Here is a 24524-nt window from a genome sequence, read left to right as displayed (position 1 = left end):
TTGCTTTAATCTGAAACAGAGTCAGGAATTAATAATAAGAATCATTACCATTTATGCTATGTGAGCCTGGCCTTGTTGTAAGCAGTTTAAGTATTACTTATTTATTTAGTAAGTATTCACTTATTTGATCCTCACAACAACCTGATGGAACAGATTCTATTATTAAACTCATAACTGTATTGTGAAACCAACATAGAAAGGTTAAGTAACTTCCCTAGAGTCACACCATGGAACCTGAGAAAGGGACTCTCTGCCTGTAAACTTTCAGTTTATTATATACATTTATATAACTGTGTAGATCTGTATTCTTAACATTGTGGTGGTCCTAAATCCCTTTGAGAATCTGGGGATTCTCTGGAGAAAAATGCCCATAAAAATAAAATGTTTTGTTCACGAACACCCTGAAACCTATCTATAAACTCCCTAGAATGTCCCCTGGTTAAGAATGAAATTATACAGCTCATTTTAAATACTCAAACATTACAAACATATGATGCAAAAACAAAAGTCCCATATTACCTGAAACCCTAAATGTAAACATTGTTATTACTTTGGTCTCTGTTCACCAGATTGATTTTCTAAGCATATTCTATGCACAAAAGAAATCATATATAATTTGTTTTGTGTCTTCTTTTTTTAATGATGTAAGAACTATATTGAAATGTAAAACCTCTATTCATCAGAAAATATCATTAAAATAAAATAGAAAGACAAGCCACAGATTGGGAGAAGATATTTGTAACATATGTAACCAAGCATGAATTGAGTTCCAAACTAAAGAACTCCTATAAATCAAGGAAAAAGACAGCCTACTAGAAAAAAACGCAAAAAATATGGACAGGTATATCACGAAAGATCAAATAGAAAAGGCCAACTAACATACGTATTCAACATCTATAGAAATCAGAACAATTAAGTGAAAACCACAGGATAACATTTTACACTCATCTGATCTGCAAAACTTAAGACTTCTCTGATTACACAGTGAAAAAATTATTATACACATTAACGTGAATGAATCTCAGAAACAATGTTGTGCAAAAGAAAAAGTCTCAGAAGAGATTTTAGGTAGAGTTCAAAACTAGGCAAAACTAAATACATATTGCATGTGTGTGGGTGTGTATAATAAAACTATAAAGAAGAGTGGGGAAATAATCAAAGTAACCTTGTGGAGGAGGAGGAAGAAAAGATTCAGCAAAGAATCACTGGATTTGAGTGGCAAAGGGGTGATCTGTTTGTTAAGGGAGCAGAGTATACTTGAGTGTTTATTATTCTTTATATCTTTGATTTTGTTTGTATGAGTTATTTCACAATTTTAAAAATGATTGCCAAAAATGAGGCAGTATACCATTTTGACATTTCCTTTTTTCACTTAATTTCTTAGAAACCTTTCTATCTCAGTATTTTAGATCTACTTCATCTACATAGTAGCTGAATTATTTTTATGTGAATATGTATCTCTTTTAACATAGTAAGTCTTGCCACTAAGCACAGATTGGGAAGTACCCCAGTAACAAATGCTGCTTACCACATTCTGGTTTGTGTAGAGATTCTCTGTGTTCGTGCGGATTTTGCATATTGTCTGTAAGATACCACTACCATCAGTGGATTTAAGGTTTTTACTTTGTTGATTTAAAATTTAAATTTTGTTGGTTTAAAGTTTATTTAAACTTTAAGTAGACACATGCTGTAATGCCAGTGTGCTGTTGTATGTAGCACTAAATCTGCCTTTGGCTTACTTAACACTTCTACATTTAGCACTGACTTCTTTTTCTTTTCCCAGCTTTTTATTCTGAAAATTTTCAAGCACTCACACATATTTAAAAGACTATTAGAATTAGAATACACTGAACCTACATTGAACAGTTTTTAACATTTTGCTATATTTTCACACATATACACATACACATACATATATACGTGAAGAGTTTTTCTGAACTATTTGAAAATGAGTTGATGTTCTCCTATACAACCACGATGCCGTTATTACAGCTAAGAAAATTAGTAGTTATTCCACAATATCATTAATAATCCATTCGTATTCACGTTTTACAATTGTTCCAAAAATCCCCTTCATAACTACCTTTCTTTCCTATTTAGGTCCTTGTCAAAACCCACCTGTGTAGTTATTTCTGTCTAATCTCTTTTAATCTAGCTGTCACCTTGCCTTTTTTTTTTTAATAATATTAACTTTTTTTTTTTAAAGATTTTATTTATTTATTTGACAGAGATAGAGACAGCCAGCGAGAGAGGGAACACAAGCAGGGGGAGTGGAAGAGGAAGAAGCAGGCTCATAGCAGAGGAGCCTGATGTGGGGCTGGATCCCATAACGCCGGGATCACGCCCTGAGCCGAAGGCAGACGCTTAACCGCTGTGCCACCCAGGAGCCCCTAAATAATATTAACTTTTTAAAGAGTCCAAACCACTCGTATTATAGAATGCCCCACATTCTGTATTTATCTGGTTGTTTCCACATTGGTTTTTAACTTTCAGACACCAACTTCTTACGGTGCAAAAATAGAAGGTACTCCAGTAAGCTCAGTGTTGTTGGCTCAGTGTGTTTTGACAAAGATGAACCTTTTTTTTTTTCTTTTCATTATGAAGACGAGAAAGGCACAAATGCTATAAATAGTATAAATGTGATCTTTAAAAAAAAAAGGATCAAATATAATGAGTACTTCTTATATTATTGCATTTCCACAGAGGGAGCAGTGTGTTGGCCATAAGCAGTCCATAGAATCTCTTTGTAACTGAAAAAAAAATTTTTTTAAGTTACTTTTTTTCTTATTATATAAGTACAGTATTTTATTAATTGTATAGAAATAGTGACATGGAATTTCTTCCTTTGATTCAAATGGTTTTTGGTATTTATTGCATGAAGTATGATTCTTTTCCCCCCTGCATTAAAAACACAACTGTATTTCAGTATGTGAGATAGGTCGTACATCTGTTCTTTGATTCTATGCAAAGGCATTTGATACTCATGTATTATGATTCTAAAATTAAAAACGTAATCTCCTTATATGCATGATCAATTTGGTCACTTAAATCACTAAGCAGTAAATTTAGCCTATAAAAATGGTTAAGATTGGACAACATGGTTGAAGTCAGTTGGCCATTTGGTACCAAATGGAAATATACTCCAGATATTTATAATCACAGGAGGTTACGTGAACATTATTTAACATCATGCGCACTGGCTCTGGGTGGTCGGAGTCAAGGTTCTGTAGGGAACCATGGCTGTGGCACCCAACAAGGTTGGTCTCTAGGTTCTTCCCCCTCACAGTTCAGGTTTTGATCAAATCTTTCTTGTTTTGTCTCCTCATTTGTAAAAATAGGGATGGTATCACATAACTCAATGCAGTGTTTTAGAGTGTTTCTGACTGAGAGCAGTAGTAAGAAAATATTGTATATCATAACCTGTACACACGTAGTTATACCACATATGTTTCTAGGTCTATACCTATACATGTATAAACATATTTACGTAACAAGGCTTACCCATACTGTGTATGGTACACTTATTTTTAAAATGTTGATGAAATTGATTTCCTGACCCAATAAAAGATAATGGCCCTTGGTTGAAAACACTATATAAAGACTCAGTTAGTTTCAGATTGTACTACTGAAATGATTCTACTACTTTGGTCGTTCAATTAGCCAATGTTTATTGAGCAGCTATCATGTACCTGTGTGAACAGAACTGGCAGCCCCTAGACTTTTGCTGCTTGTAGCCCCTTGGGAAAGAGAGAAAATACATAAGAAAGTGTGTCATTGTGAACTGTCAACTAAACCACAAACATGTGGGCAAGTGAAAGAATACCAGAAAGGACCTGCTTTATATTGGGCATGGGAGGCTGCAGAGTGACAGTATGGCCCAAACTGAGGGGAAAGGAAGAAGGAAACTGGAGCAAGAATGAGGAAAAGCTTCAGTGGGGCTTTTGAAACTTGTCTTGACTAGACAGGTTTGAAAATCGTGCTTTCAATCGTGTCTCCTGAGGTCACTGATTTTTTGTAAATGATCCTGTTGTAATTAACCACATAAATAATGCATTGCACAAAACACTTTCCCAAATGGTTTTAATCTTTAGCTCTCTGTTTTAATAATCATCCCCACGGGCCAACACCCCCACTTCATTTCAGGTACCAGTTCCCTGGTTATACCTCGTGCTTATCTCCCAGAACTCCCCCACAATCCCATGTCTTTTTGGCTCTGACTTCACCTCTGGGTTAAGCATCTGACACAATTTTTCTGTCCTCATAACACTTGCTTTCTTTGCCCACTTTTTCTTTCTTTTTAGAACCCTCCATGGGCTCCCTTTGTCTCTCTGACTCATAGATATGGGTAAAGCTCAGGATTTTGTCCTCAATAAACACTCTTTTTTACAATAAACATTCTTCCTGTTTTGGTTTGTTTGTTCACTTCCATGGCCTAAATCAGCTACATTAGTTATGCCACAAACTCCCAAATTATATCTCCTATCCAGATCTCTCCTACAGATTCTACCACTCCTGCAATCCATAGGCATTTCGAACTCAGCATGCCCCAAACAGAACATGTTATCTTACCCTCCAAACCTCGTTCTGCTTTGCTTTCTGTCTTGGTGGCAACGTCATCTCCCCGGCTGTCATCCCATTTACAAGAATCATTCCTAGTCCCTTTCTTTCTCACTCCTCACATCCAATCAGTTACCACATCTTCATGATTTTGCCTCCTAACCACCTTTGGAAACCACTATTTCAACTACCCAAGTTTAGACCATATCTTACTTACTGTACCTTAACAGTCTCCTGACTGGTCACATAGCCACCAGTGTTCTTTTCTTCAAGTCCAGTGTCCAGGTGACATCCTAAAGTCTGAAGTAGAGATTTGATCTTATCACACCCTTATTAAAATCTCTTAGTGGCACCTCATAACCAACAGGAAGAATTTCATGCTCCTATCACAGCATCCAAGGCCCTTCCTAGTTTAGTCCCTACCTGTCAAATCCCCATGTTAGCTTTCCCAACCCCATCTCTGTCCTCCTCCACCTGGAACTTATGTGCTATTTCTTCTTCCCAAGACACTCTGAACTCTCCTTCCTCCTTTCAACTGGCTGACTTTTACATATCTTTCAGCTCTCAACTGAGATTTGTCCCTTTTTTTCTGGGAAACTTTCTCTGACCCCCAATGTAACTGCTCCTACACTGTTGTAATTGCTTGTTTACTTGTCTTTTTCCACTAGGAGATGGTCCGCTCTTAAGGAGAGTTGTCTGTCTCCTCTGTTCATCATTTTAGCCCCCGCTCCTGACACAGTGCTGGTGCCTAGCAATACGTATTTGAATGACAAAGAATGAACGTGAGAAAAAACCAGTTTCAAAGGAGGACAGTGTACCATTGCGATTAAGAATACAGGCTCTGAAGTCCGGTGGGTCTGGGTTTTAATCCTGCCTCTACCACTCACCAGCTGAACAAATTATTTCAGCTAAGCTTCAAACTCCCCACCTGTAAAAATGAGGATGTTAATAGTGCCTATGTTGCAGGGTAAGGGATAAAATTAGAGAATGTAAGTGGGGTATCTAGCACAGTTCCTGTAGCATAACCAGTACACAGTAAGGTCAGCTGTTCTTTGAAGGCGTTCTGAATCATGAACAGATTGAACTGAAAAGCCATCCGATGATCACTGTAATGTTTCTTCAATAAAAGCACACATACCTAGAGGCCTACCTGACCCCACTGACAGAAACTCCTTAATATCAAGAGACATGAGACGTACTGTTATATGTAGTCTTCAAGTCCCGAAAATAATAGAAAAAGGTAACTGACTTCCCAGTTGGGCAAAAATGTAATTATGAGGTAAAACAAAATCTTTACTTGTTATAGGGAAATGTGAGCATAATTACAGCATATTAAAAATGTCCTTTATAACAGTATGCTGCATGAAACAGAAGGGAAACTTTATCATATCTAATAAATGCGGACAATGTGAGGTGTCTGAACTTTTTCTGATGGAAACTGCTGTCTACTAAGTATGTCTCTTAAAGTGTTTTTTTCTTGAAGAAGAAAAGTAAATTGTAGCTCTCTGTTAAAATCCACTTCCTAGTGTTATTCCATTTACCTTTTATTTCATGTTCACTGAATTTGTTATCTACTATTTGATGATGCAAATTAATTTACTTGCATCTTGGTAACGTCGTCCAGGCTCTGCCATCTGTCAGAATAGCCCTAGCCGTCAAAATGTGATCTGTGCAGAAAGGGAAACACCTGAGCTGATTAAAAGTACGGAGAGAACAGCTCTCTTCTTCCTGATGTAGAAAGTTGTTTGTGTTGCGGGTTTTATCTAGTCTGACCCACACATGTGGTTTAAAGTGCGCTTCTGTCTCTGCTTAATGTTCACTAAAACATTGTCTGGTGAACAAGCTTTCCCTAAGTATGGAAAGAGCACCATTGAAATTATATTAGCTCTTTAATGTCACTAAGACTCCATTTGGTACCCTGGAGAGGGAATAAGTGACACTTTGACATTATGGTTATCATTCTGAAAAGAACGCCTGCCTGCGGATTAAAGTCTTTACATGTCAGGAAGGATCTGATTTATTTGGGGGCATTACTGCCTTGGTGACCTTGTTTGGTATCTAGCTTATTTTCAGGGAGAGAAATAAAACAGGCAACCTGAATCAAGGTAATATTTTCTTGTTGGAAACAGATTGCCATGGTTATATTCAGCCTTTTATAAATTACCATCATTATAGAAAGTAACTGTTAACTGAAGTGAGCAAAACAAACTTACAGAACAGCTAAAAAAATGGTACAAATTTGGAAGCTTGAGTTAAAGATTTTCTTCTTGAAGAGGAGGAGTTAAAGAAGCCTAGTGGCCCGTGTTTTAGCTTTCAGGAATTTTCCAAAATTGAGCAATACACTTTGCAGTCAATTTTTTAAGAAGTATTTCCATACTTTCTTTTTTTTTTTTTTAAGATTTTATTTATTTATTTGACAGAGTGAGCGAGCACAAGCAGGCAAAGTAGCAGTCAGAGGGCGAGGGAAAAGCAGGCTCCCTGCTGAGCAGAGAGCCCGACTTTGGGCTTGATCCCAAGACCCTGGGATCATGACCTGAGCCAAAGGTAGACGCCCAAACCAATGAGCCACCCAGGCGCCCCAAGAAGTATTTACATACTTCTTATACTAATTTAGGCCTTTTATTTTCTTTTTCTGCATCATGTTTCTTGCCGTCTTTGTTCCTCGGCACCTCTAAATAAACACTGGAAATAAGAAGAGAGAAAATAAAGGTTTTTCAGGTTTTCTCTATTTTTAGTAATTGAGTTGAGTGTGTGGCAGCCTTGGTAAAAGCAGTGTAGCTGAAAGTCTGAACTTCACGGTGGCCTACTGTATGTGCCTGGTCAACTGTGGGATACCATGTCTCTCCTCCATGGCCTACTGTTCTATAAAGGAGAAGAGACCTCAGTGAAGTGTTAAAGCGTGATTAAACGCATGCTTAAAAGTGCTTGTAAACGGGGACCCCTGGGTGGCTCAGCCGGTTAAGCGTCTGACTCTTGATCTCAGCTCAGGTCTTGATCTCAGAGTCCTGAGTTCAAGCCCTGCATTGGGCTCTGTGCTGGGCATGGGGCCTACTTTAAAAAAAAAAAAAAAAAAAGTGCTTGTAAGTTGAAAAGACAGATTATTGATAAGGCTCCAGTCGTACGTAACACCCTCCATATCAGTGATGTTGTGTAATTTTTTTTTTTCTAGGAGACCTGCAGTAGCTCTTCTTCATCCTCTAAGTTAGACACTGGTTCCTTAGCCTGCTTATGTGTGGCCCTAGCCTCCTTTCCCAGCTTTAATTCCGGAATTCCTCCGCTGGTATCCTGTACTTCAGCTGCATGAAACGGAGCATGCACTAGTTTTCCTCATTGCTATGCCTTTGCATATGCTCTTTCCTCTGCCTCATGGTTTCTCAACCATGGCATTATTGACATACTGAGCTGAATAATTCTTTGTTATGAGGAGCTGTCGTGTGCATTATAGGGGTTTAGCAATATTCCTGGCCTCTACCCTCTGAATACCTCTAAGTAACCAAAAATGTCTCCAGACATCACCGTATGTCCCCTGAAAAGCAAATTATACTTACAGATTTTTTCTGCCCTAAGTTTCTGCACATCTACTCTTTTGAGACTTCTGCCACCTCGCTGTACCAGCCATCTTCCATTTGTCATTACTAACACCTACCTTGGTCAGTTTTCTGGAGATACAATGCCTCTCGGACAGTTGTCTAACTGCTGCCATCATTTTAGATGATTTCATTGTTCACAGAGATGACCCCAACCCAGCATCATAACCTTCCCATCTCAGCTACTTCAGTAAACTCCCTGTACCTTGTAGGTAGCAGAAAATATACCATCCCCAGGGGCGCCTGGGTGGCACAGCGGTTGAGCGTCTGCCTTCGGCTCAGGGCGTGATCCCGGCGATCCGGGATCGAGCCCCACATCAGGCTCTTCTGCTATGAGCCTGCTTCTTCCTCTCCCACTCCCCCTGCTTGTGTTCCCTCTCTCGCTGGCTGTCTCTATCTCTGTCAAATAAATAAATAAAATCTTTAAAAAAAAAAAGGAAAAAGAAAATATACCATCCCCAAAATCACTAATCAGATGTCCCACTCTCTTGCTACCACCTCCTGTCTTTCTGCTGCCTGCCTTAAGTGCCTTCCCTGCAACATTTCTTGGACCTTACTGAGACCTCCACTCCACTGACTGACCCTACTCCTTTCTGTCCTCCCATGCCCCTCCACCTTTACTCCCTCCCTGGCCATGGTACATCATTAAAAACAGTCTCTTGCAAATACCCTTAACTTCTGTCATTCTCCAACACTCTTGACACTCTAATCCTAGCTAAACCCAGTTCTTTATCCGAGAAAAACCTTAAAATCATTGAGTTGCGACTCTGTTCCTGATCTTAGTCTTATGTTCTAAAGTCAAGGCCTCATTTTCTTCTCTCATATTTCCTGAACTTTTTCTTCACTTTGTCACAGTTTGAAATTGAAGTCTTTTCTCATCCTGATATATGCCAGGTGGTTTCCTCTCCCCTTCCTCCTCCTTACCTCCAGCTACCCTTGGAGAAGAAAGCCACGCACACATTTCAACAACCGCTAACTGCTGTACCCGTTCCATTTTGGCATTTAGCGATGTATTTGCTCTGAGTGGCTTCAGAGACAAATGTAGACCTCTCCCTCATCCATACTCTTGAGAAAATAAAAAGAGATAGTTGAATGTTTTCTGACATTCTCAAGCAGACTAAAGTAACAAAATATCCTTTCGATAACTGAGTAGATGTAAATTGGGTCATCAGATATCTAAAACATTAGGCAGTCTTTTACCAGGAGACTGATATGACATTTAGTAGCAGATTAGGTTGCATGGTTTGATATTTCTTCACGCCTGCTTTCTGAATATAGATGTGTTCTTAATCTGATATCCAGGATCACATACTGCTGACGATAGACACGAGGCAATAATACTGTATTTTCTACGTAAATGGAAGGAAGTTTTTAAAGCTCAGCTTTTTGGACAACATTATGAAATTGGGTATTTTTATTATTAATAGAACTTTAGAAATTTCACCTTAAAGCAGTATTGGTACTCCTGAATACTCAGCTCTGACTATACAATAATGAAAATAAAATTACATGTTTTGCTTCTGTTATACGTGTTTTGCATGTATGCAGGTACTCTAAACAGTGATTCTTAATCACCTGAAGATTTCTTTCAGTCTTTGTCAGTAATTAACAGAATCGTGCTGACATTGTAAATCGAACTAGTTAACTTTTCATAGCTTTAGATTGTAATGTAGACTTTTAAAACAAGTTTGTTTACTTGGGCACTTTGCCGGAATTAGAAATGTACCGTGGGATGTCTTTTAATCTGAATGACACTTTATGGCATCTCCAAGCCTCACGTGTTATGCCAAAAAACTTAAACAATTGTGATAGTTCATCATATTTTTAATAACCTGTGTAGTAAATGTGTATTTATTAGCTAAAATTGTTTGAATTATTATCTAGTCATATTCAACATGAACTAAGTCACTTTCTATCCAGTATAGCTGGTTCACTATGAACTTAAAGCCTATTAACATTAAATGTTCTGGACCTTGAAACTGTTGCATTGGTACAGTTAAGAAGATTATGAAGTTTTTTAAAAAAGATTATAAAATTAACATTCAGATTAAGTCATATAAAAATGTTTTGACCAAGATGTTTACATTTATCTTAGTAGAAGTTATCTGTAATCATAATGGACTCTTCATATTGTATATTGCCATGCAAAACAGAAATGCTTGAAAATAAATATTTTTAGATGCACCATGCCTAACTTCTTCCCAAAATCAGGAGAGCCAGTTTTCCATTGATGCTTTGTGGAAGGCTAGCTGAAATTATGAAGTAATAAGAAACTTTAATTTTTATTGACTAAAGAATCCATTGCACTCTTTTTAGCACCAAGGATCTTGGGTATCAGTCATGCCAGTGGGGTGCTTTGAGAATATTTGAGAATGTTTCCAGTATCCATGTTTAGAAATACAAAGTAACTAAAATACGTGGTAAAATGAGCTACAAAAAAAAGTATATAGGATGGCTTTTTACAAAGTAAGAGACCATCTTTTTTTTTTTTTTCTTTTTTTTTTGAAAGAACCTTCATTACAGTGCTTCTGGCAAATAATAGAACCTTAGCCTGTCCGCCCTAGGAAAACATATGGTGCCTGGGACACGGCATCCTGTCAGCATTCTCAAAGACAGTGTTGTGTGTGGTTCCCCTCCCCCCCGCCCCCGCAGCCTTTACCCTAAGGTGAAATAGAATTTTTGTTTCTGAAATAAACTTTAGAATTAGTCTGTCAGTGAGTCATGACAGATTTAAAACAAAGCTATCGGGAGGGCAGAGCAGGCTCAGATAGAGGTACTTTTGACTCCTGAGAGTTGTAAGCTCTCAGCTGACTTAAAAGTATATAGTATTTCCAATCAATTTAAAAATGATGATCAGTATGGAGCCCCTGGGTGGCTCAGTCAGTTAAGCAGCCGGCTCTCGATTTGGCTTAGGTCATGATCTCAGGGTCCTGGGATTGACGACCCCAGTGGGCTCTGTGCTCAGTGGGGAATCGGCTTGAGGATTCTCTCTCCCTCTCCCTTTCCCCCAGCTCGTGCGCACATGCACTCGCTCTCTCTAAAATAAATAAATCTCTAAAAAAAAAAAAAAAAAAAAAAAAAGATCAGTATGCCAAGCACACACACATACTTTTTTCCTTAAAAATGTATCTGTGAAGCAGCTCAGTTAGATCTAACTTTTAGTTTCTGTCCTCTTAAACCAAAGTTAATTTTTGTGATCATTAAACATAATGTAAATGAAAGAAATAATGGGTTCTTTTACAAAAACATTTAGTGTATGAACTACTAAACATAAAATAATGAGCTCTTAAAGCTTACTGCTAGTGAGTAAATTCTCTCCTATTGCTCACAGAAGCATTTCTAGTATGAGTACTAGAATAAATGGTAATTCCAACATACATACCAAAGTATATAAAATGTTTAATATCCCAAAGGATGATCCTAATTCATTTTGGTAATTGAGAATTCTATTTACCTAAAGAGATTTAAATTAAAAGCCATATATATTAAATGATACTGGACTATTAATGTATTATGGTTGCCCATGGTTTTATTAATCCCGAAAACATAAAAGAGCCAAGTGTTTGAAGTTTGTTATAATTCTGTGATTTTGTATTTAATAACTGACTTTATATTTATTGTGACATGAAGTCACCTTCTTTTACAAGAATTTTTAAATGTTTGTATTTTACTTATACGTATAACATAAAATTTACCATCTTATCTTCTGTCTGGTTGTCCTGTCCATTATGGAAAATGAGACATTGAAGTCTTCAACTATCGTAGTAGAACTGGCTGTTTCTCCCTTCAATTCTGTCAGGTTTTACTTCTTATTTTGAAATATGAAGTACTTCATATTTTCTTTCACATTTTGCTCGTCCTTTATGAGGTGTGTAAATGTACTGTTTTATCTTCTTGCTGTATTGCACATTTTAAGAATAGATAATGTCCATGTTTATCTCTTGAAACCTTTTTTGATGTAAAGTCTATTTTGTCTAATATTAGTATAACTACTCCTGCTCAGTTTTGGTTATTATTTGTATTGAATATGTTTTTCCATCTTTTTACTTTCAGTTCTTTTGTTACTTTGGATTTAACATGAGTCTCTTGTACAACATACCATTGTATTATGTTTTTATGCATCCTATGAATCTCTGCCTTTTGATTGGAAAGTTAGTCTATTGACATTTAAAGTATTTACTGATAAAAAGGGACTTAGTTCCACCATTTTACTATTTGTTTTCTTTATGAGGTATAGCTTTTTTTGCCTCTCATTTCCCAAATTACTCTCTTCTTTTGTGTTCAGTTGATATTCTCTTGTGGAATATTTATAATTCTTTTTTTTTTTTTTTTTTGTATACGCTTTGTGTCTGTTTTGTTGTGGTTACCATGGTGATTACATTTATCATCCTAAAGTTGTAATCCTCTAATTTGAATTTATATCAGTTTAACTTAAAAAACATAGGAAAACTCTGTTCCTTTACTGCTCTTTTCTTACCCCTTTAGATTGTTGATCTCACAAAATTGCATCTTTATTTATTATGTGACCAGAAATATAAATGAATAATTCTTGTAAATGCATTAGTCTCTTAAATTATATAGAAAACAAAATATGTTGTTGTAAACCAAAATTATGATGATACTAGCTCTTAGAAAGATGATTTTTTAACAATGTAGTATTCTTTTATATCATGTAGAAAACAAAAAAGTGGAGTTACAAACCATTGTCTAAAACACTAGCTTACAAAAAATAATTTTAAAATGTTAAAAAATTAAACACTAGCTTGTATATAATTGCTTCTGTATTATTTTTTCTAATATCTTTATTTCAGTATATGTCTTCAGGTCACTGTCTAGTGTCCTTTCATTCCACCCTGAAAGACTCCCTGGAGCAGAGTTTTCAGAGTAGGTCTAATGGTCATGAGCTTCCTTAGCTTTGATTTATCTGCATGTGTTAGTTCCTCCCTCACTGTTGGACAGTTTTGCTGGATATAGGATTCTTGGTTGACAGGTTTTTTTCTTCTAGCATTTTGAATTTATTGGTGTGCTGCCCTTTTGGCCTCCTGTGTTTCTGATTAAAATATTTTAATCTAATTAAGGATCCTCGGTATGTGATTAATTGCTGTTGAGATTCTCTCTTTAACTTCATCTTAAAAGTTTTGATTACAGTGTCTTGGTGTCTTACAGTGTCTTTTTTAATTCATCTTTTTGGGAGTTCATTGAACTTGGATATTTATATTCATGTATTTCATCAAATTAAGGAAGTTTTCAGCCATTAGTTCTTCAAATTTTCTCTCTGCCCCTCTCTTCCTTCTCCTTGTGAGACTCCCACAGTGTCCCACAGGCCCCTTAGGAACTGTGCCCTTTTCTTCAGTCTTTTATCTCTCTGTTCCAGACTCAATAATTTCCAGTGTCCTGGGGCGCCTGGGTGGCACAACGGTTAAGCGTCTGCCTTCGGCTCAGGGCGTGATCCTGGTGTTATGGGATCGAGCCCCACATCAGGCTCTTCCGCTGTGAGCCTGCTTCTTCCTCTCCCACTCCCCCTGCTTGTGTTCCCTCTCTAGCTGGCTGTCTCTATCTCTGTCGAATAAATAAATAAAATCTTTAAAAAATAATAATAATAATTTCCAGTGTCCTTTCAGGTTCACTGCTTTATTTTTTCCTCTGTCTGCTAAAGTGTGCCTTTAATTTCCTCTGGTAGATGTTTCAATCTTGTACTATACTTTTTCACTCTAAAATTTTATTGTGGTTTCTTGTTAGGTTTTCTATCTTTTTATTGATACTTCCATGTTGTTCAAACATTGTTTTATTGACTTTCTGCACATCTTCCTATAGTTCTTTGATCATCTGCAAGATGATTGTTTTAAAGTTTTCGTCTACTAGAGCTACCACCAGGTCTTTTTCAGGGACAGTTTCTGTTGATTTTCTTTTCCTCTGAATGGGCTGTATTTTACTTTTTCTTTGTATGCATTGTGATTTCTTATTGAACATTGAACATTTGGACCTAATGATATATTAAATCTTGAAATTAGATTCTCTCCCTTCCCCAGAGCTTACTGGTTGTTGTTATTGTTTATTGTTTTTGATTGTTGTAGGCTCTCTCAGTGCCAACAGTCAACCTGAGGTGGAAACTTAAGGTCTTCTCAGGTCTTTTCTGGGCCTGTGCCTTTTCCTGAGCATGTGTGGTCACTTTCTAATTTTTCCTATATATTCAGTTGCTTTTAATGTCCTAGTCTGTAATGTCTAGTTCCTAAATTGGGAAAAAGAGAAAAATGGGGGTTGGGGGACCAGCCCTTTAAATCTCTTGGAAGTTATATTTCAGCTGGAAATGGGGGGGCAGGGTGCAATGAGAGTGGTACAACAACAATGGCTGCCGTCCTGTTTGCCTGTACCTCAGAAGCAGCAGTCAGTGATCAGAGGATAGATCCTCAGTATCTGGAGAGCAAAGTCCTCTCTGTCCACCCCAGCTTCTGCACACTGTGCTGATATTGTTTCAGGAACAGGTGCACACTGCCTTCCATGGAACTGGGATGAGGGGTGAATGGCTGATACTAGGAACTAGGAGCTGAAATACACCAAAATTAACTGTAGTTTACTGTCCATGCCTTCCTCTGGAAATTGCAAGGCCTTTGATAAGCTGCAGAATTCCAAAATAATTACATGAGGCAGATTCTGCCAATGCAGTTGTTGTCTTTGTGAGGAGACAGATTCTTGGTGCTTCCTACTCCACCATCTTCCTGGAATCCTCATCTATAGTCACTCTTAACTGTGGATAAACTTGAAAAGATCAATCCTGTAAGCACTGTAATAAATGAAACTTGCCTGTTTCCTCTTTGCCTCTCATTCTTGCACGATCTCTCCAGTCTATCAAGGACCTTCCCTTGAATTCTCAGAACATTTCGACACCAGCACAGTCCTTTGGATAGTGTATTGTGTGTGCTACATATTATGCACTACTGATTATCTACTTATGCTAGAGGAATAAAGGCTCAGGCAACCTGAAGTATGAGGTAGTCAGAAAAGGAGCAGATACATTAGGTGGATATGTCCGTGGCTGTTGTTGGAGATCCGGGAAACTCTGGGACAAGGTGACCTTCCACATTACTTCCTGAGCATCTAGGCTCCAGTTGTCCCAAAATGACAGTGCCACTACTTTTATAGCTCTGCTTTTCTCTATGTATTGTTTTGTTTCTTTTCCCTCTACTGGTGGGCTGATGTTGTTCCTCCGAGGCTACAGCTTTGGATGTGTGCACAGTCACCCTGAATGATAGTAGTTTTAGTAGGGCTCTTTTTGTCTCTTTTCCTGATCACAGTCAACTGTTAGGCTAACTACCGGTTGATCACTCTGTTATTTTCAATGATACCTTGGGCATAAATTGCTCCATAGTCTGATATAATTAAGTATGGACTCCTTTGCAGATTAGTTTTTTAGGTCAGTGTTTTAGGTTATTTAGACCCCAGGCAGGTTCTTATTTCTTCTTTCCTTAGTTCTCTCTGCTAAGCTATCCAGTCTGTGGTTTAGGATGTTTCTTTCATGAAGCTGACAGTCTCCTCTAATTGCTTTTCTTTCGTTGGTTTTGAGTTTGCCCTTAGGCTTGAACTTCCCCACTTTCTGTTTCAAATGGAGTCAGTTCCTTTGACAAGAGCTTGGGAGCTCTCTGTGTACAGCCTACCTCTTCTCCTGGGTAAAATCCTTGATCCATGGCTCCAAACCTGGGAGCCAGGACAGTGAGGTACTTCTTTGAGTGACATACACCTGTTTTAGGGGAGCACAGGTTGAGGGTGGTAACTTCTGATCTTCTTGGCTTACCTCTCTAGTATAGAACCAGCAGCCTACAAATGAGTTAGGATACTGATGATCAGAACACCAGTATTTTAAATGTGCCGTGCCTAAGGAAGGTCCTCTCTCCTATGCGTGGGGGCTGAGTTGAAGAAGAGAGTTCCTGATATCTCAGCTACACTCGGTTGAAATTTAGCCTCTGCAACACATTGCTGGGGGGGATGAAAAATGCTGGCACCTGCCTCTTCCAAGAAGATGCCATAACCCTTAGTTACTCTAGAAGAAATGATTGGTATAGAGGAATAGTTTGATATGGTAGCTAGGGAGAAAGGAATCCTCTGTTTTGGCTGTACCTGCCTAAAGAAGAGTTTCGATCCCACTGAGCTAGGAGGGAAAGGGAGAGAGCTGGTTGTGGTTCCTATGCCACAGATTCTCACTATTCTTACTAGGTGTGTTGTTGTTGTTGTTGTTGTTGTTGTTGTTTGAAGAGATGTTTCTCCATCTGCTATAGGCTTTTACAGCAATGTCCAGAGACTTAAAATGGGTTTTTTAAGATGATTTTCCCAGTTATACTTGTTTTTCTGGGGCGCAGGTCTACAGCATTAGCTCCTCATGCTGCCATCCAGAGATGAAACGTTCACATTTAGTAGGCATTTGCCAACCTAAAAGGAGTCCAGCCTAATGCCAAATTGTGATTTTTGTTTAAACCTGTGGGTTTGAATTTAGTTGTTCACTTTTTCTGGTGGGGCTTTTTCAGGATGTTTTATAATGGATGCTATATGGGATTATTCTGGCGTGTTAGAGATTGTTCTGTAAGTAAATGTGACAGATTTACAAAGCATCATTAGAACTTCCCTATCGGGCTTAACAAGCCCTTCCTTTTCTTACCTTTGGCACAGTGTTTTAATTAGGTTTACAGTTTTAAATGATGGAGTTCTGATTCTCGTGTAAGGCCCTTTGACATTAAAAAAGAAAGGTTAAATCTCTTCTTATTGATGTCAGCACTCTTAACAGGACCTATAAATAACATTCTGCTATTATAACAGGCAGAGAAGACAGATTTAAAAGAAGGTTAATTAGAGGTTTAATAGACACTGTAAGGTTTACTATTTGCATTACAACTGTCCACTTTCCATATCATTAAATATGTACTTTTGGAATTAACATTAAGTTTTTAAAATTATTTCATGTAGCTATTTGAAAGGAAGCTTTAATGCATTTAATATACATTTAATTTTTATGCTTAATCATACTGTACTTGTTTCTGCTTCATGAGAAATACATTTATAATGTCACATGTGAGGTTTGGAGACTACTTTAATCAATTCCTTATTCTTGAGGAAATTATTTCCTTCTACAGAATTATCATTAACTTCAGATTGTGTATAGCTGGAATGGGTATATGAGCAGTTTTTATAATTGTCAAGTGTACTTGGTGTGTACATCACACCAGTAAGATAAACTTTACCTAATACTTGTTTCTGAATGAGGAGAGGCAACGAGGGTATATTAATCATTATTTTAATCAGTTGCTTTAAACTGAAGTTTCTTAATGATTTGATTGTTTGGTTTTAACTTATTCTGTGTATGTGGAGTTTTATATGCTATAAAATATCATGTGTCGATAGTATTAGCAAGTCACTGACAAGAGTATTATAACTTCTAAAAGCAATTACCTGTTAAGTTTCTGACCACACAAACATCACCTTCTTGTGAAGCCCTCCTCAAATCCATCTAAGCAGTGAGCATCTCTGTCAGCTCAGTTCCCACCACACACAGTCCTAATTCTAACAGAACCGTTGCCACGTGGTATTTGTCCATTTCCACATCTGTCTCCCTCACAGAGTTCCTCAAAGGAAAGGAGCACGCTTCATCTGTGTTCATCTAATACCTAATTGAGTGCCAAGCACATAGGAGGTGCTCAAAAGATGTTGAACCAGTGGGTGGATATGATATGAAAGAAATCCTAAAGATCATGTAGTTTAACCACATCATTTTATAGGCAAGGAAATGAAGCCCAGAGAGATTAATGTTTCGCTTTACTTTTTTCAACTATTGGAATTTATTACACTTGAAGCATTTTATCACTACATTGCTCTAGATTTAGCAAAAATATTCCCTTCCAGGGTGTTCCAGAAATGTGAGGCATAGAAACCATATAGACGGATTCTCTCATTAAGGCCCCTGTTATCCTAGTGTGTAGAAAGTTCCTCTCCGATTCCTAGAAGGGGACTGACACCAGGTAAGAAGAAAAGCAGCACGCAAATCAACAGTTCCGGAACTGGATGGGGCATAACTGCCTACTGTTAGAAGTTTGCTTTTGAGTGACTATGAGTTTAAATCATTTTAAATAACTCATTTTGTGTGCTAGACCATCCTGCCCGTGGATTTACAGGAGGAATAATCTGCTAAACTTTTCTGACCGTATGTATTGCATTTGCAGTTCAGCCTGACATAGCCATTGTCAGAGAGACCAACAGCTGCTACTCATAAATTTTAGAACATTCATCACCTTGATTGAATCTTGCCACTTGAGAAATAAATTGCTTTCAGGTTGAATTTGATTTTAAATGCCTAGCCACTACTTTTGTGAGCAAAATTGAGGTTTCTTCTCTAACCCAAACCCCCTGAGTAGGAGCCCATCATGTAGTGAAAATTAAGAATTCTGTTAAAAATGAAACAACTCAGGAGACAGAAATGCATAAAAGATACAATTAAGGTCCCTTAACAGTCCTTTAACATCAGAAGAGAGTGACACACAATCTTTTTTTATTTCTGCTTCTACACATAAGTCTACACATGAGATTGCTTTTTTTTTTAAAGTTTTTATTTAAATTCCACTTAATGGGATGTCTAGGTGGCTCAGTTGGTTAAGTGTCTGCCTTTGGCTCAGGTCACGATCACAGGGTCCTGGGATCCAGTCCTGCATCAGGCTCCTTTCTCAGTGGGGAGCCTGCTTCTGCCTCTGGCTCTGCCTGCCGCTCCCCCTGCTTGTTCTCTCTCTGTCTCTCTGACAAATAAATAAATAAAATCTTTAAAATAAATAAATAAATAAATAAATAAATAAATATAAATTCCACTTAGTTAACATAGTATAATATTGGTTTCAAGAGCAGAATTTAGTGATTCATCACTTACATACAACACCCAGTGCTCATCTCAACAAATGCCCTCCTTAATACCCAACGCCCATTTAACCCAAACCCCACGCACTTCCCTCCAGTAACCCTCAGTTCTCTTTAGTTAAGAATCTGTTTCTTGGTTTGCCTCTGTTTTTCCCCCCTGTTGTTCATCTGTTTTGTTTCGTAAATTCCGTATATGAGTGAAATCATAATGGTATTTTTCTGACTGACTTATTTTGCTTAGCATGATACACTGTAGCTCCATCCACATCATTGCAAATGGCAAGATTTCATTCTTTTTTACGGCTGAGTAATATTCCGTTGCGGATATATACACACATACACACACACACACACACACATATACACACACACATACCACAACTTCATTATCCGTTCATCAGTCAACAGACATCTAGGCTCTCTCCATTGTTTGGCTATTGTTGATCATGCTACTGTAAACATCAGGGTGCATGTGCCCCTTCAAATCAGTATGTGTCCTTTGAGTAAATACCTAGGACTGCAGTTGCTGGATTGTAGGGGAGTTCTATTTTTAACTCTTTGTGGAACCTCTATACTGTTCTCCAGAGAGGCTACACCCGTTTGCATTCCCACTAACAGTGTTAAGAGGGTTCCCCTTTCTCCGCATCCTCACCAACATCTGTTGTTTCCTGAACACACAATCTTTTTATCCAGAGGAAATAAGTACTCAGAAATCCAACATGCCAAGTTAGTGCTGTGTAGGCAGCTGTTGAACAGTTGGCAAATATGACATCTTTATAAATTTGTAAATAAGACATAAGTGGACATGGTAATAAAGGATCAGAATTTGGACTGAAAGGGACTAATGGAAGTAGGTAGCCTTATTGTATAAACCAAATGGATGCAGACTGACTTGACTGCCCTGAGAAAAAACATCAGGGCAAATGCAGTTCTAAAATTTGTGCTATAAAACCTTCATTCAAGTAAATTTACTTTACAAGAGCTGATGGAAAATATGAAAATCTTAGTGGTGATTAATGCCAAGTTCCTGTTCTCCAGTTCCTTCCATCGTTAAGTGTTATCATCTCTAATGAATTCTTTACCTTCTGGAACATAGAGGACTCTTCTAGAAGATGAAGTGTCTTCTCATATTGGAATTTTGTATCATAATGTCTGTTCACCTATCGAAACATTACAAGATTAAAAACATTAAAACTGCAAATTCCACCACGATCCTTAAGACTCGGACCTCTTAGGAGTAGAGGAAATATGTGACTTCCATTGAAAGATACATATAAAACACTAGAATTCAAAATGTTGCTGAGACTTTGAAGATCAGTAACTTATAATTACCTTGATTACATTTCTCTTAAAAATTCAACATAGAAGTTCTGAAAAATAAATTTCCTATGGTAAAAATGTAAGTAAAATACATCCATTCTTCATTTAATAATCCTCATCAAATGGAAATTATAATCCCCTTAAACATTCAGTTTTAGGGTCTTACTAGGCACCCCTCATCATCTGCTGCCAGCAGCCTGTTACTCAGAGTTTATTGTTTTCACCTGAGATTCTCCTGTTCCTACACAAATAAATAAATCCAATCTTTTTTTTTTTCTTACAACAAAAGAACTTGATAATGATTTGACTGATGAGGGAAGGCAGGAGTGGGAGTTCTTTCTTGTTTACCCAGGATTGAGGACTTTCAGTCTTATAATGTGTGCCTGTGTTTCAGAGTATGGTGTCTTAAGTGTCTTTGTATCTTGTGTACACTCTCTTAAGTTTGAGGTAGTCCGAGCTCTGTGCTAAGTATGGTGCATCTTCATTTGGGGCCGAATGCTTCAAGATAGGAAAAAGAAAGAGAAGGGAAGTCTAGATAGAAGGGTATGAAAATGAAGTTGAGGGGTGCTTGGGTGGCTCAGTCATTGAGCATCTGCCTTCAGCCCTGGTCATGATCCCAGAGTCCTGGGATCAAGCCCCATGTTGGGCTCCCTGCTCAACAGGAAGCCTGCTTCTCCCTCTTCCACTCCCCCTGCTTGTGTTCCCTCTCTCTCTGTCTCTCTCTGTGTGTCAAATAAATAAATAAAATCTTTTTAAAAAAAATTGAAATTGAGGGGCACCTGAGTGGCTCAGTCCGTTGAGCGTCCAACTTGATTTCAGTTCAGGTCATGGTCTCAGGGTCCTGGGATCGAGCCTTGCATTGGGCTCCGCACTCAGCGCAGAGTCTGCTTCTCCCTCTCCCTCTGCTCCTCCCCCTGCTCATGTTCTCACTCTCTCTCTCTGTCTCTCAAATAAGTAAATAAAAATCTTAAAACAATGAATTGAAAAATGATTACTAGAAATTTATGTTTCTTCCTTAAACATTGTTTTGTGAATGGAGACCCATTTAAACAGGTTCCTCATATCTTATTAAATTTAGTACAGAATATGATTTGGGAGTATTATTTGACATAGGAATATAGGATGTAGGATTGGTTCTCTGCCCACAGATATGTAAGCAAAGCAGTAGTCTCAGAGGTTTCAATCTAGTACCTATGGCTAAAACTGGACCCTGCAGAAATGTTTTTGGTTTTTTTGCCCTTACTGCTTAACATATTTTGAATTAGATTTCAATATTTTTAAAATACAGTTTTTCATATTTAAAAACCATATTTCCATAACAGTAATTGCCTGGAACAATTAGTTGATGTTTTCTTTAGTCAATGATCGGTTCTTATTGCTTCATCTAGGTCTACTACTTCCCACCATCTCCTCCTTCCTGAGATCCAGGGTCAGTTTTTGTGCTCTGTGACTTTTTATTGTTTGATCATCTTGACTGTACCAGGACCCATTAATTTATTTAAGTTGGGGCCTCATGCCTTACAGCGTGTAAACTGATGACCTCTGAACCACAGAGTGCAGTTACACTGCTGCTGGGAAGGGGAAGAGCTCATTTGTCTTCACAATTTCAGCTGTCATGTGGACTTCAATGTGCTTTTCTATGAACAAGTGGAAGCAAGGGAAAGATATTTTTATTCTGCACACTTATGCTCATCTTCCCTAATATAACCAGATCTAAGAAAGACTGGACAGTACTATAGAACAGATGTAAACATGAGCTTGGCATATCCCCCAGGCCCAGATTAAAACAGCACAAACTATGATACTGCTTTGAACCACTCTTTGGGGAAATACTAAAGCTTCCAGAAAATACTAAAAATGTCTTATAAACTGTATTTTTTCCAAATGAACCATAATATTTACTCCCTTGGAAATATAGTGACTTTCATCATTCAAGGTGAATTTCTTCATGCAGAACTCTAAATGACATTATGAATACTTTTTAAAAATTTCCATCAAAATATTTTTTTCAAACATCAAGACTTCACACTGAAAGGATACAGTGCCGGAAATTACAGTTTTCAAACTTTTCCTTCCTACATAGTATATCAAAAAGGTGTTAGGTGCCTATTACCATCTAACTTTAAACTTTGATCACAATCATAAAGCTTTGTTTGGATTTTTCCTAACATGGTTTCGTTCGCATAGTCAAACTTCCAATTTTAATTTTTAAGACTCCTAAGTGGGCTTCCTTTTGATGCCAACTTTAACCAGAAGGCTTTTCATTTGAAGGGAAGACTGTGCAGCACTTGGCAGCATTTAAAAATTCAGTAGCTTAATCCTTTCAAGCTTATGAATGGAGATAATTGAAGCAATACCATTTACTGTTTTTGTATACACTTACTGAAATATGTGTCTGTATTTTCTGGGGAAGAAAGTGCATGTGCATTGGATAGTTTCACTATTTTACTTGTTACAAGACTAATGAAAAAGGATTTGAGTTTGGGGTTTATATCCTGAATTTTTCACTAACTCATGATATGATCTTTTGTTAAGGATTGTTTCTTCAAGTGAATACCAGTGATCTCAGCTATCATCATACTGTTTCTATTAACATTTTAAAAATTAGTTTTTAAGACAGGAAGAATAAACCCATATCCAGAATATGGTCTACTCCTGTAAAGCGAAGTGCAGCCTCTTCTAGGATGGAAGGGATCCAATGTAATTACCTTGCCCCCAACCCCAGCTCTTTATTCTACCCCACCCCACACCTCATTCTGCCTGTCCAACCCCTTACCCCTATCTTGTTCAATCACTCTCAGAATATAGTCTCATGCATACTGTCCTGGCTCCTGCCACACTACATGTTAGCTAGGTCCTGGACTTAAATCAGGCTATGGTTCATTTTTCCCTTATGTGTACATCCCATTCCTGGCCAGGTTATTTTGTACTTAACCCCACTTTGTGGCCTAGTGGCCAGGAGAGAAGATGAGACAAACTGTAGGAAGTCGGGATCATGTTACCCAATGGTAGCAGAATCTTCATCATCTTTAAACAAGGGAGAACACTAGCCTTTAGGGAAAACATCATTTTCAAACAGGAGTGAATCCCAGCCTTTAACAGTCAAGAGTGGGCCACTTATGCAAGCTTTGAGGGCTCAAGTGAATCTGAGGGTTAAAGACTTTCAGGTTCATCACCCAGATGTTCCTGATTCATGAGTCAAGTATTATTCTTTCCCAGCTAGGGCCCTAACCTTAGCATAGCAGACTGGCTTAGGTTGAGAATTTAACCTTCTTGAGAGATCTTCTATTTTTACCATTAAATCCTGGTCTTAGTCTTCAGCTCATTTTTGCCCTCCTACTGCAGGAGATGAGAACCTCTTTAGATGACACCCAAGAGGCCCTCTGGCTTTCACACATGGCTTGTACTTTCTCATCAGTCATTTTTAGCATTTGTGTCTCTTTTCTGTTTCTTCAGGTAAGCATTGCCATAGCCATCTAATTCCACTGTCCTTATAGTTAGTGTTTATCTCATATTTCTCAAAAAAACCTCAAATACCACACCCACTAGTGCGTTCCCTTCCACCAAAATACCATCCCAATAATACCAGTAAAAGATAGTATGGCCATCTGTGCACTGCTTAACCCCAGTGAAATAATCCTTATTAGCAGCCGCTTTTGTCTTAGTATTTGCTTTCTCAGATCACTTTTGGTATCATTGGTTGTAGATGGCATTTCCTGGGAAATGAACTCTGAAATGGAAACTACTGTGCAAGAAGTTTAATTTTAGGGAGTGTTTCGTAGTCAGTACTGCTGGAGGAAATGGTAAGAAAGCAGAGTTGGGCTATGATTTAGTGTCAAATAAAAGCCTCACCAGACCTTGGGCTTCTGAATGTGCTCTGGCCCTGCAGATTAGTCCTGAGTGATGGTGTTGTCCTGAGCTTTTATTTCTCTGAACTGACCAGTTATTGAATACAGACTAGAGCAGACAGGGATGCAACTTTTGGTAGGGCAGCTCTTTTCACCCAAAGCTGTTCCAGAAAGGGCAACTGTGTGGGGCTGTCTGCCAGCAGCATTTCCAGCAAGCTAAAGGAGTAAGTCTTTCATGCAGAGGGGATCTGGGTAGCATGTCACAGCATCTGTTACAGTTTCATTGGGTACATTTTCTTTCATTATATTGTGTGAATTACTCTTACCC

General features: G+C 37.9%; 1 protein-coding gene and 1 long non-coding RNA gene across 2 annotated transcripts in view; one reads left to right on the top strand and one right to left on the bottom strand.

The window, feature by feature from the left end:
- The window catches only part of ITFG1 (integrin alpha FG-GAP repeat containing 1), a 270843-nt gene that overhangs the window by 51359 nt on the left and 194960 nt on the right, over positions 1–24524 (top strand). The gene's annotated exons all lie outside the window — the stretch shown is intronic.
- Positions 2542–9198, bottom strand: LOC148108208 (uncharacterized). Its single transcript, XR_015728007.1, has 3 exons — positions 9069–9198; positions 4780–4857; positions 2542–2750 (listed from the first exon to the last, which is right to left on the bottom strand). It is a non-coding gene; the product is annotated as an uncharacterized LOC148108208 (long non-coding RNA).

The sequence above is a fragment of the Ursus americanus genome, chromosome 21 (genome assembly GCF_024610735.1).
Source record: "Ursus americanus isolate L20-20 chromosome 21, mUrsAme1.1.p, whole genome shotgun sequence".
Classification (NCBI taxonomy): Eukaryota; Metazoa; Chordata; class Mammalia; order Carnivora; family Ursidae; genus Ursus; species Ursus americanus.
Note: the sequence above shows the minus strand (reverse complement) of the source record. Positions and strands in the feature narration are given on the sequence as shown.